Below are 11,113 nucleotides of genomic sequence, written 5' to 3'. Positions count from 1 at the left end.
CCAGCAAGAAATGAGAATCCTGTTGCTTTACATCTTCCCAAACACTAGGTGCTGTTGGTATTTTCAATTTAGATATTCCTATAGATGTGTGGTGGTTTCAATTTTACATTACCTAAATGGTGATTTCTGGCATGTAGGAATGTGAAAAAAATGTTGTCTGAATATAGTTTGAATTTTATCTCTGGGTTGGTCACCTGTTGTTTTGTTTTGTTTTTGTTTTGTAGAATTTGGAGGAACTTAAAAAAATACCTTAAAGTTAAAAAATTATAAAGCTATCTCTCTCTTACTTGAATTATTTGTTCAATTATTGTCTAAATATTAGCACACTCTGCCATTTTTGTTGTTGTAAGACACAATGGTACTTTTGAAAATTTTTGGTAATGGTATGGTTTGAAAGCTTCCCCAAATTTCATACACTAGAAATATAATTCCCCAAACTCATATGTTGAAGGTATTTGGAAGTGGAACCTTTGGAGTTAACTGAGTCATGAAGTTCTTGTCCTCAGAAATGAAATAACCTTTCAGGGATCAATGTTTTCATAGGTTATCAAGGGAATGTGCAGCTGTATTATGAGTGAAGTGTTTTTTTTTTTTTTTGCTAAAATAAATAACAAAGGCAATTATGTTTGGAAATGCATGACTTTGAGAAGGATTGTTATAAAGACTCATCCTGGAACATGATATGGTTTTCCAATGATTAATCTTTTCTTTTAGTAATTTTTGTTTGTTTTCTTCATTTAGGTCCAGCATATTTCTTGATATTGTTATTCTTATTTAATTTATGTGTGTGGGTTCTTACTGTGAATGCATTTTCATTTACATTACATTTTTCTAACTAACATTGAGAAAAACGTTGCTTTTGTATATTATTTTATCTTTCACCTTCTAGTCAATTACTAGTCCTAAATTACATCAGTTTATCTTGTTATGCTTTTCACATTTAGTTAATTACTTTGAAATTATGATAATAATATGTTCTTTATAGTTTTTGTTTCTTATTTCTGTCTTTTCTATTGGCTAGATAAGTATTAAATATTAAAAAATAGCTGAGATTGTGGACTTGTTTCTAAGCTTCATGAAAATGTTTAAGGGTTTAATTGTTAATAGTATGGTTTATTATCTAGAGTTGTGTTATCTTACCTTATTTCATCTTATCCTAAAATAATACATATGTTTGAGCTCAGCATTGGGGACTTTGTTTCCTAGGAAGGTATGCTTCTCCAAGTGAAAAAAAAAAAGTTTCATTGAATTGGAAGTTGAGATTACTATCTGCCTATTTGAGGTTTTCATGACACTGAATCTATTACAGATTTTTACAACATGTACATTATATTCTTGCATAAATTTTGGTGCTCATTTCTTGCTATATCATACAAATTTCTACTTATTTCTTGAGTCTATCCTTCAGAGCTTTGCCTATTTTATTATTAGTTGTTCAAACTACGTTCTCTTGTATTTGCTCTTTAAAGCTTTTCTATTATGTAATTCACTATTTTGGATGTATTATTTCTTCTTAACTTTTGATTCTTTAAATGCAAAATTTTACCTTTTTGGGTTAAAATGTTTATGATTTCTTTTGTTTGATATTAAGACACTTGGAATACCCATTTTTTCTAAAATTCAGATATAGATATGTGCAAAGCATTAATCTTTGTCTTGTCCAATAGGCTGTTAAGCATACCACAGATTGGATGATTCAACCAATTAGCATTGATCTCTCACAATTCTGGAAGGCTGGGATGTCCAATATCTGTGAGGACTTGCTTCCTGGTTTATAGATGGCTGTCTTATTGCTGTGTCCTCAAATGTAGAAAACAGAAGAAAAATTTCTCTAAAGTTTTCGGCATAAGGTCACTAATCCAATTGATGGGGGCTCCTCCCTCATACCTAATCACTACCAATTATATCACCTTTAAATATTATCATATTGGAGTTACAACTTCAACACATGAATTTAGGGGTAACAAAATCATCCAATCCACCACACTTTGCATTAGGAACTCTTACAGTTCATATCTGCCTTACCACTTCAATATGTTCAACTGATATAGTTTTCCTCGCTTACTAAGTTTTTAAATAAATATGCTAGGTACTGATTTTGGACTATTACATATGTTGAAATGGTTGTTTTTCTTTAGTTCATCTTTTGATATTGAATTTTTACCTACATAAAATGTTTAAGTTCTGTGTACACTCTTTTTTCATCAATATTTTACTTTGCTTGATTTTCCTCCCATATAGTCAATAACTTATTCCAAGGATGCTTATCAAAAAATTTCCCCTGACATTTGGAATGCTATAATGTTCATTTTCTACCTTATATACATATATATGTATATATAAATGTGTATATATACATTTTTGATTGCTGAGGATCCATTAAATATTTCAAGTCACATTTTATATATTCTCTAAATATCTTTAAAAAAAGACTTTTTGGCTGCATTGTGATTCATAAGTCAAGTTTAACAAAGAGAACAAATTCCTCATGCTATAATAAGGTGAGCTGACTGAGAACTGACTGTGTAACAGGAATAGGAAATCACAGTGTGACCTGTTTGTGGAAATTATTTGTACCTTCAGAGTCATCTTAAGTACTTTATGGCTTCTACTTGAGAATGGACTGTTGTCATATACCTGTATTTATGGATTACACTAAGTCTCAACAGGTTGTATGATTGCGTGGTGTCCCATCTTTATTTACATTCTACCAAGGGAAAATCATATGAGTTACTTGCCAAAAGGCATAATTTTCCTAAAAAATTTAGAGACCTTCATAGCAATTTTCCTATAAAGATTTTCAATAGGGCCTATAGAAAATTCTTAAATGAACAAGATATTTTTAACTCCTTTGGACCTACAATGTTATACTGGTCAAAGTGAAGAGCTACTTTTATCATGGCCTGGGCCAGATAAAAGCCTCTTTCCCCCTGGTTTGCACTGAATCCTGGCAAACTTTCAGACCTTTCAATAAATAAATCAGACAGCATACCTGACTGTAGTACATGTTGTTTCCAAAATCCAGGCAGACCCATAAAACAAGTGTCTTCATTAGTGGTATATGGGATAAGATGTCACATTTTTATCTTTTAGGAAGGAATCTTCTAGCATACTTCAGATGCTGACTCAATTATTGCATTTGCTTACAAAGGGAATCCTAGTCTATGCATTCTCTTATGGCTTTCATCAATTATGGCTTTAAGATTCAATCCATACATCTGTAAATAGTCCCAGTTTGTTTGTTTTCATTGCTTTTTATTCTTCTCATTTGTGAATATACCATTTGTTTATATATTCTCCTATAAATGATTATTTATGTTCTTTCTAATTAATGAATTATTAAATGCTTCTAAGACCATTTTTGTATAGGAAATAGATATGGGCATCATTGTTCTGTTCCTCACTTCTGATTATAAAGGGAAAATATCTAATCATAGATAAATGTTGAATTTCATCAATATCTTTATTTCATTCATTGAGATATGTGTATACTTTTTTTTCTCTGTAAATAGTTATTATTGCATCAGGAACTCTCACAGTCCATATCTGCCTTACCACTTCAATATGTTCAAGCACATTTCCAGCTGTCAATGTCTGCAGTTTTTTCCCCTGAAGACTGTCTTGGAAGCTGCAGAAGGCAACTCTGTACCTGTACAAGGCAGACTTAAAGTACCCAGAAATGAAACTCCAAATACCAGCTACCTTCAACCAATGACTCACAGAAACTTGTATTTCAATATTCCAGATTCTTTTCTGTAGTTGGATATAAGTCTGATGTGTCTGTTTAATACTATTTGCAGAAAGCACACCGTATTTTTCTAATTCACTGACAGTTTGTAAAAGACTGGAATTAGTACTCCATGAATATTTAAAATATATGTTTGAAGTCATCAGTGGCCCATGTTTATAGTTTATCTTCCATTTTGTAAAAAATAGACATTATTGAGACTCTATAGTGATTTTCCCCCCTCATTTCCAGCTCCTGTTAGTAAGTTTTTCTGAGGGCTGCCCAGGAAGACTGCTTGTGGCTCAGACCAATGGCGTCACTGCAACTTTGAGATAAGGTGATAAAGGAGTACTTTTATCCCTGCCAAGTGTAGAAAAAAAATCCTCCTTAAAAATTCTAATTTCAATAAGTATAAAGTTACCTAATTATTAACTGCATGACAGGTGCTGCAAACTCAGCTAATTTGCTCCAGTAAGTAACCCACATCGGGACTAGCAGCTACAATTGTACACAGCATGTAATTATGCTTATGATTTTCCAGTCTCAAAATTCAGCAGCCTTCTGTACCATCAAAAAAAAAAAAAGAGGTAAATGATTCATCCATTTTGATAATATCATTACTTCTCCATTTCCTCCAGGATAAGTCATTGCTTTTTATTGACTATTTTTGTAAAGAGGAGAAACTTCAAGGCTCTTCTTAGAACTATTGCTGTTACCTCACAGGGCAGAGAAGCAGTGGGTGAATTCCTTCCATCTCTAAAACTGTGCATTTCAACTTCTTTTAGGAGTTGGGGAATAATTGAAAGTGGGTATGGTGGTCTCATCGAACACACAATGACTCATAAACTAATCACCTGTCACCTAGGTCTTTGGCTATGGCACTCAGGGACATAGTTTAAATTTTGAGCTATTGCTTGAGGACAGAGAGGTGCATATTTCCCATTCTCTGATATTCTCTAAAAGGCTTCATTTGGGGGGAGAATAGGAGTAATATTCCCAGTATGCCTGTGATATATAGTTGGTGGGACCATTGCTCTCCTCCTTGAGGAGTTCTAAGAAGTGGCTCTGCTACTGGACATGAATGAGTTGTGCAACTTTATTAGGGTGGCTCAAAACTGCTTTGGAGTATTGGAGGATTTTTCTTATAAGATTATACAAATCAAATGTAAATTCAAGGTTGTAATTCCTTCCTAAAGACTCCACGATCAGTCTCTCAGATAAGTGATTAAACACTATGACTTTAATAAATTCTGCTACTTCTCTGGGTACTGGGGGCAGGTGTGGAAGTGGACTTACATGGTTGTGTTCGGTTTATTCTCCAATGTATTTCCCAAAGTTTTGAAGAAAATGCTGCCTTATCAGTTGTAACTAAGGATTTTACAAAACAGGAAGGAGGCTCAGATAAGGATAAACTAAAAAAGAAAGATACAAACCTAAAACAAATCACAAAGACCGCAGACATTAAGAATACCCTCATTGTTTCCTTAACCCCAACAATGAACCAGAGCCACTTTAGTAGAGGACAAAAGATGCATTCTTTTTTTCTTCTTTGGTTACCCCTTGACTTTCAAGTTTCTAATAACATAAGTGTTTAGAACTGAAATTATTGTGCCATGTTACATAGTTTCTTTTAATATGTTTATCGTTTATATTATACTTTGGAATAAAATACACCTATTATATTTTCTTCAAACTATGTGTTGTAAAATCATTTTACTTTTTTTTTTTGACAAGCATGGACAGAAAAAAAAAATAAAAGTAAAAACAGAATGAAATAAAAAATAATAGAATGCATTGCATGCACAATATAATGATAAGTACTTTTTGTGATGCTTTTGTTTCTTTTCATATACAGTAAGTTACAATAAAACACTCCACCATTCTTTAGATTTAACACAATTTTAAATCTCATATGGTAGACAGTTTACATATGCATATTTACTTTTAAATTTATATTTAAAAGACCCTGTCTCAGTTGGGTCATATAGGCAAATATGATTTTCAAGAAGAGTACATACATGTTATTATTTTCTAAACTTGTCTACCTCAGGATAATTTTAGTTCTTTAACAATGGAAATGTAACTTTTTCATAACCCTTTTCCATGAAGACACCGTGCCCCGATGGTGCCCTTTCATCCATTGACTTCTGGGAATTATACTGTGGATAACTCTAAGCTGTCATTTTCTCATTTTTACAATAATGTGTGTGTGTATGTGTGTGTTCATGCTGTAGAATTTTTTCTTTTGTCTCTGCTTTTAAAAATATCCAATTGAATAGATATTTTAATTGATTTTTATTTTTAAATGTTTTAATTTAATATTAATCTTCTTGGTTAATTTTTAACAAATGTCTAGGAGTAAGTATCTTTTGATCCGTCTGCCTTTTCCATTTATATAAAGAGGGATTTCTTCCAGGAACCCCAGTGGATGCTTAAAATAATGGATAGTATCAAACCCTATATATAATCATTTTCCCACACATACATTCCTGTGATAAAGTTGAAAATGCTCACCTTTTTACTTAAAGAATTATTTTTATGCTGGATGGCGCATGCCTGTAATCCCAGTGACTGGGGAGGCTGAGGCAGGAAGACTGTACCTCAAAGCCAGCCTCAGCAACTTAGTGAAGCCCTAAGACACTTAGCAAGATCCTGTTTCAAAATAAAAACTAAAAAGATCTGGGTATCAGGCTCAGTGGTTTAGCACCTCTGGCTTCAATTCCCAGTGCAAAGAAAAAAAAAAAAAAGAACGTCTCCAAAGAAGAATATTTTATGACTTCTCCTTTGTGTACATGAATTGCCATGAATTGCCAGCATGATTATTCTTGTGCTTTGGAGTCACTATTAAGCAAAATAAAGGATATTTCAGCACAGCATTGTGATACCATGGCAGTCCACCTGATAACTGAGATTGCAGCTTAGGGACTAATGGACAAGTAGCATATCCAGTGTGGATATGCTGGACAAAGGAATGATTCACATCCCAATGGGGGGTAAAGCAGGACCGTGTGAGAGTTCATCATACTATTCAAAACAACCCTCAATCTAAAACTTAGAAATTATTTTTGGAATTTTCCATTTAATATTTTAGATGGTGGCTGATGGTAGGTAACTGAAACCAGAGGAAAGTAAAACCACAAATAAGGGGGTACTACTGTACTCATGCTTTTATTTCGAATTACATTTTCAATTATTGCAATTACACACTCAAATTATTCATCCATCCATTCAATTTCTCCCTTTGCTCCTCAAAATTATCAATTGTAAATTAGCATTAAGATCTTGAGTTAGTCTCTCATGCCTCCTGTGTCCATGCAGTATCAATCCAACAGTATGACCTATCTCAAAGACTCACTGCTGTTTGCAAAAGAGTCTGGTTAACAAGTTGAACTTCATGAGAGGTCAGATTCCAGAAAGAGGCAGTGACCCTGATTTCAGAATAGGAGTTCTCACTGGAAGTTCACAAACTCTTCCTGGATCCTGTTTGCTCTCCTTGGCTCAGTATTGCCTGGTGTTTTCTTGCCCAATCTTATCTCAGGTCACTCTCCCCTCACTTGTGTGCTCTTGTCCTCAGTGCAGTCCCTGAACAAGCCTGGGTGGACTTTGCTTCAAGGAGTTTTGCACAAGCTGCTCTCTTTCCCTGAAATCTCTTCTTCCAGATTCTCTCTGGACTGGATTCATATTAAAAGTATGTTTAAATGCCACCTCTACAGAGCAGCCTCCTCTGACCTGCTGGTCACACCCCTTTGCACCATCCTCAGGTGTTAGAATTTCTTGCTTTTGAATGTTTTCTGTCTGACTCTCCTTAGATCTAGGAAAGGACGTTATCTATTTAATGATTGAAGCCCTTAAGTCTTCATACTTCCTGAATGACTGAGTATCCCCTTAAATATGAATAGGTCTAAAAATAAAATTATTTGGGCAGAACACTTGAAATTATGTGCATATATATTTTATAGCTTTATAGTCTTATTTCTAATATATAATTATCAGAGTTTGCATATTATCTCAGAGAGATTACATTTATCTTCTGAAATATTATTTCTTTATACAAACTAAAACTAAGCTATATTTAATATTTCATATTTTTTAAATACAGGGTCAATACTAGGACCACTTATTTCAATAGTATCTGTGAAACCTTTGCAAAATTACATTAGCATCTGTTACAAAAATTCGACAAATATCACCCCATATCTTTTACTCCATCTGTAACAAATCTAAAGGATTTTTTTTTTCTGGACTTAAAAATATATGTTTTCTTTGCCAAATGTGTGTGTGTGTGTGTGTGTGTATGTGTGTGTGTCCTAATATATTTCCCTGAACATGTCTTGCTTCCAAGAGCTTTAAGGCAAACCAATTCAAACATATTGTAACCAGGTACCCTTCTGTTCTCAAAATCATCTAATTATTAAGTTTTAGGCGAGCAAATAGTAACTAAGTCACTTTCAGAATCAATGAATGTGAAGGACCACCTCCATAAAACAATACACATATGCAAAAATATACATATATAGCCATCCCTAGCGTCTTCAGGGAGGGGATCAATTCCATGAACTCCCTGGGATACCCAAATCTGCAGATGCTCAATTCTTTCATGTAAAATGACATAGTATTTACATATAACATATACATATCCTCCTTTATACTCTAAATCATCTTTAGACTACTCATTATGCCTAATACAAAGTAAACATCATGTATATATTATACCATATTGTTTAAGTGTGTGTGTGTGTGTGTGTGTGTGTGTGTGTGAGAGAGAGAGATGAGTGACTATAATTTTGGTAGATTCATAGACTCTACCAAGTTTATTAACTAATCCAAAGTAAGAGCATCTGCTTTAGAGAAGATTGTTATCTTATCCTCAAGTGTTTTCATTTGTATAATTTGTAATCAGTCCGTAAATTTTTAAGAAAGAACAAAGGATCTGACTTGAATTCAAGTAAGTGATTTCAGCTTTCTATGAATCTGTCTTATCAAAGACATCACATAACCTTGAAAACAAGGTTGAGAAGGCTAGATAACTTATTATTCAATCTTTATTCATTTCCACAATTATGGATACACACAAAGTTATAGCCCCAAAGGGATAAAGATGAAAACCACTAGAAGGTCTCTGCAAGGTGTTATAGTTTTTGTCCTACTGTTTAAGATTCCACAATAATTGTCTCAGTTTGGAGCAAACAGATAATAAACCATGTTCTTTCTCAAAGTGGCCAGTGAGTTGGACTATTGCTAGCACAGTGACAAGTAGGTTTTCATTATTTTGAACACTGATAAAATGAGTCTCGTGAGTGTTCTTCCCAAACTAGCATATGCCCTTTATTATGAGCATGTCAACATTGTTACAGATGCAAGTCTGTCTTGCTTTAGAATTGACTAATCTCATTACCTGTACTTTGAGAAAAAGTATATTACATGGTGGATTTTCCCAGGTTGACTAAATTTGAATCTGTATACTAACTTACACTTTATTGTATGTAATCCTTAAACTTCATATAAACGTAACAGATGATATTTATCTTACCATTATTTTATGCATTTTAAAATATTAAACTTTGAAATAAAATACATTTCTAAGTTAATAAATAGGGCAATCAAAACCTTTATTTTTCTCATTTGACTGAAATAATAAACCAAATGAACAAGAATGGTAAGAAAAGAATAAACCATTATTTCTCAGAAGGTAAGGTCTAGAATACTATGAAAAAAAAATGCACCTTGCTAAAAACTAAATGGCAGAGTCAATGCATTTACCTTTGAAAAGTGAACTATTCATTGTCTTCAGGCTTCCACTTAGGATCTTAGACTGGGAGTACATAGTCCCCACACAGATGATCTTCTGGTTTTGTAATGAAAGAAAATGGAAGAATCTCTCTGGAAGGAAAACTTAGGTCATTTCTTTCTCAAGCCAAATTGATTCCACAGTGTATGTGGAGCACATTAAGAGTTCTATCTTTCTTTGCAGGAGTAAAAACAGGTTCCAAGTAAAATAGTCTAGTTATTATAAAATCAAAAATAAGAATGGAATATTTAAAATTATAACTCACTTAACCAGTGAAAACTGAACACATATCTTCTTTAGTCAGGGATTTGCAGTCACATTTGCATATTATATTTAGCCAGCAACTAAATTTTAATTTTTAAGTAGGAGACATTTAAATATAATTAGCAGCAAATAACAGAATGACAAAGCTACAAAAATTCATGAAGTTCAAGGGAAACAGCATCCTTTAGCCATACCAAGACATGTTCTCCCAAGAAAGTAGGAAAGGAAGGGGTCTGCTTCACTTTCCTCATGCTGGCCTCCAAGGCAGAATTTCTAGAAACAACATTCCTTTCTGATGATAGAATAATGATGACAGAGGAGTAGATGTCAAAACCAGAGTATGCATTCTTCAGAGTCAAGAGACCCTCAAACCTCAATAAACACCATATTTAAAGGTATGTTCAACATAGTAAATTCCAACATAGCATACACATAACAAAGCTCATTTATCAGAGACAGATACAATTTTGAATATGCATTTTTCCAGAGGAAAGCAGAGGACAACAGAGACCATCTGCAGCTGTCAAACCTGTGGAAGTGAAACAATGCACTGCAAATTTATACAATATATGAATTATAAATGAAAAACAAACACTATTAAAAGAAGTTGGTTGGTGGCTCAACATATAGACATTCATATGTATATATTTTATATAGCATGATAAAAATCAGCTTGCATGAAGGTTGTAGTATATCTACTTTGAAGTTATATCACAGGTACTATAAGCAATTTACAGAATTTGTTGGGTTTGCATATACAGGAATTGCAAAATGAATTGAAATATAGAACACTGAAAATGTATTTATATAAACCTCCCAGGATTGACGGGGATTGGCCATTATCAGCACTTGCCACCATTGAACAAGAAAAAGAAGAAAAAAAACAATCCAAGAAAAAAGAAGTTTAAAAAAAAATTTCTTTGATTATTCCTCGTTTAAAGTAATGTTCTCCTTGTTGACTCAAAATGTTGATAATTTTGCCCACAAAAGGGTTTTTTTTTGTTTGGTGATAGTTTGTGTTCTGTTGAATTTTGATCTCTGTTTGCTTCCTGCAGATAGTGGGTCCTTTAGTAGGAAATCAGTGGTATCCATAGTAAATATTTACTATACCGATGACTTTCAGGCCAACCCCTGAGCAGTCAGTGAGATGATGAATTTTTTTTTATTTTTTGTTTTTTGCGGAAAGAAAAGGAAAAAAAAAATAGATCTTGCTATTAGAAAATGTCCTATCACTTCACACTAATTGTCTTGAAAGAAAAGATCAGGTGTGATTTGCCAAAGAAAATATTATCAACAAAGCATGTGATAGCCTCTTCATTTATGGTTCCGGAAGC

The sequence above is a fragment of the Marmota flaviventris genome, chromosome 1, assembly GCF_047511675.1.
Source record: "Marmota flaviventris isolate mMarFla1 chromosome 1, mMarFla1.hap1, whole genome shotgun sequence".
NCBI classification, from domain to species: domain Eukaryota; kingdom Metazoa; phylum Chordata; class Mammalia; order Rodentia; family Sciuridae; genus Marmota; species Marmota flaviventris.
This window is presented reverse-complemented; position numbering follows the sequence as displayed.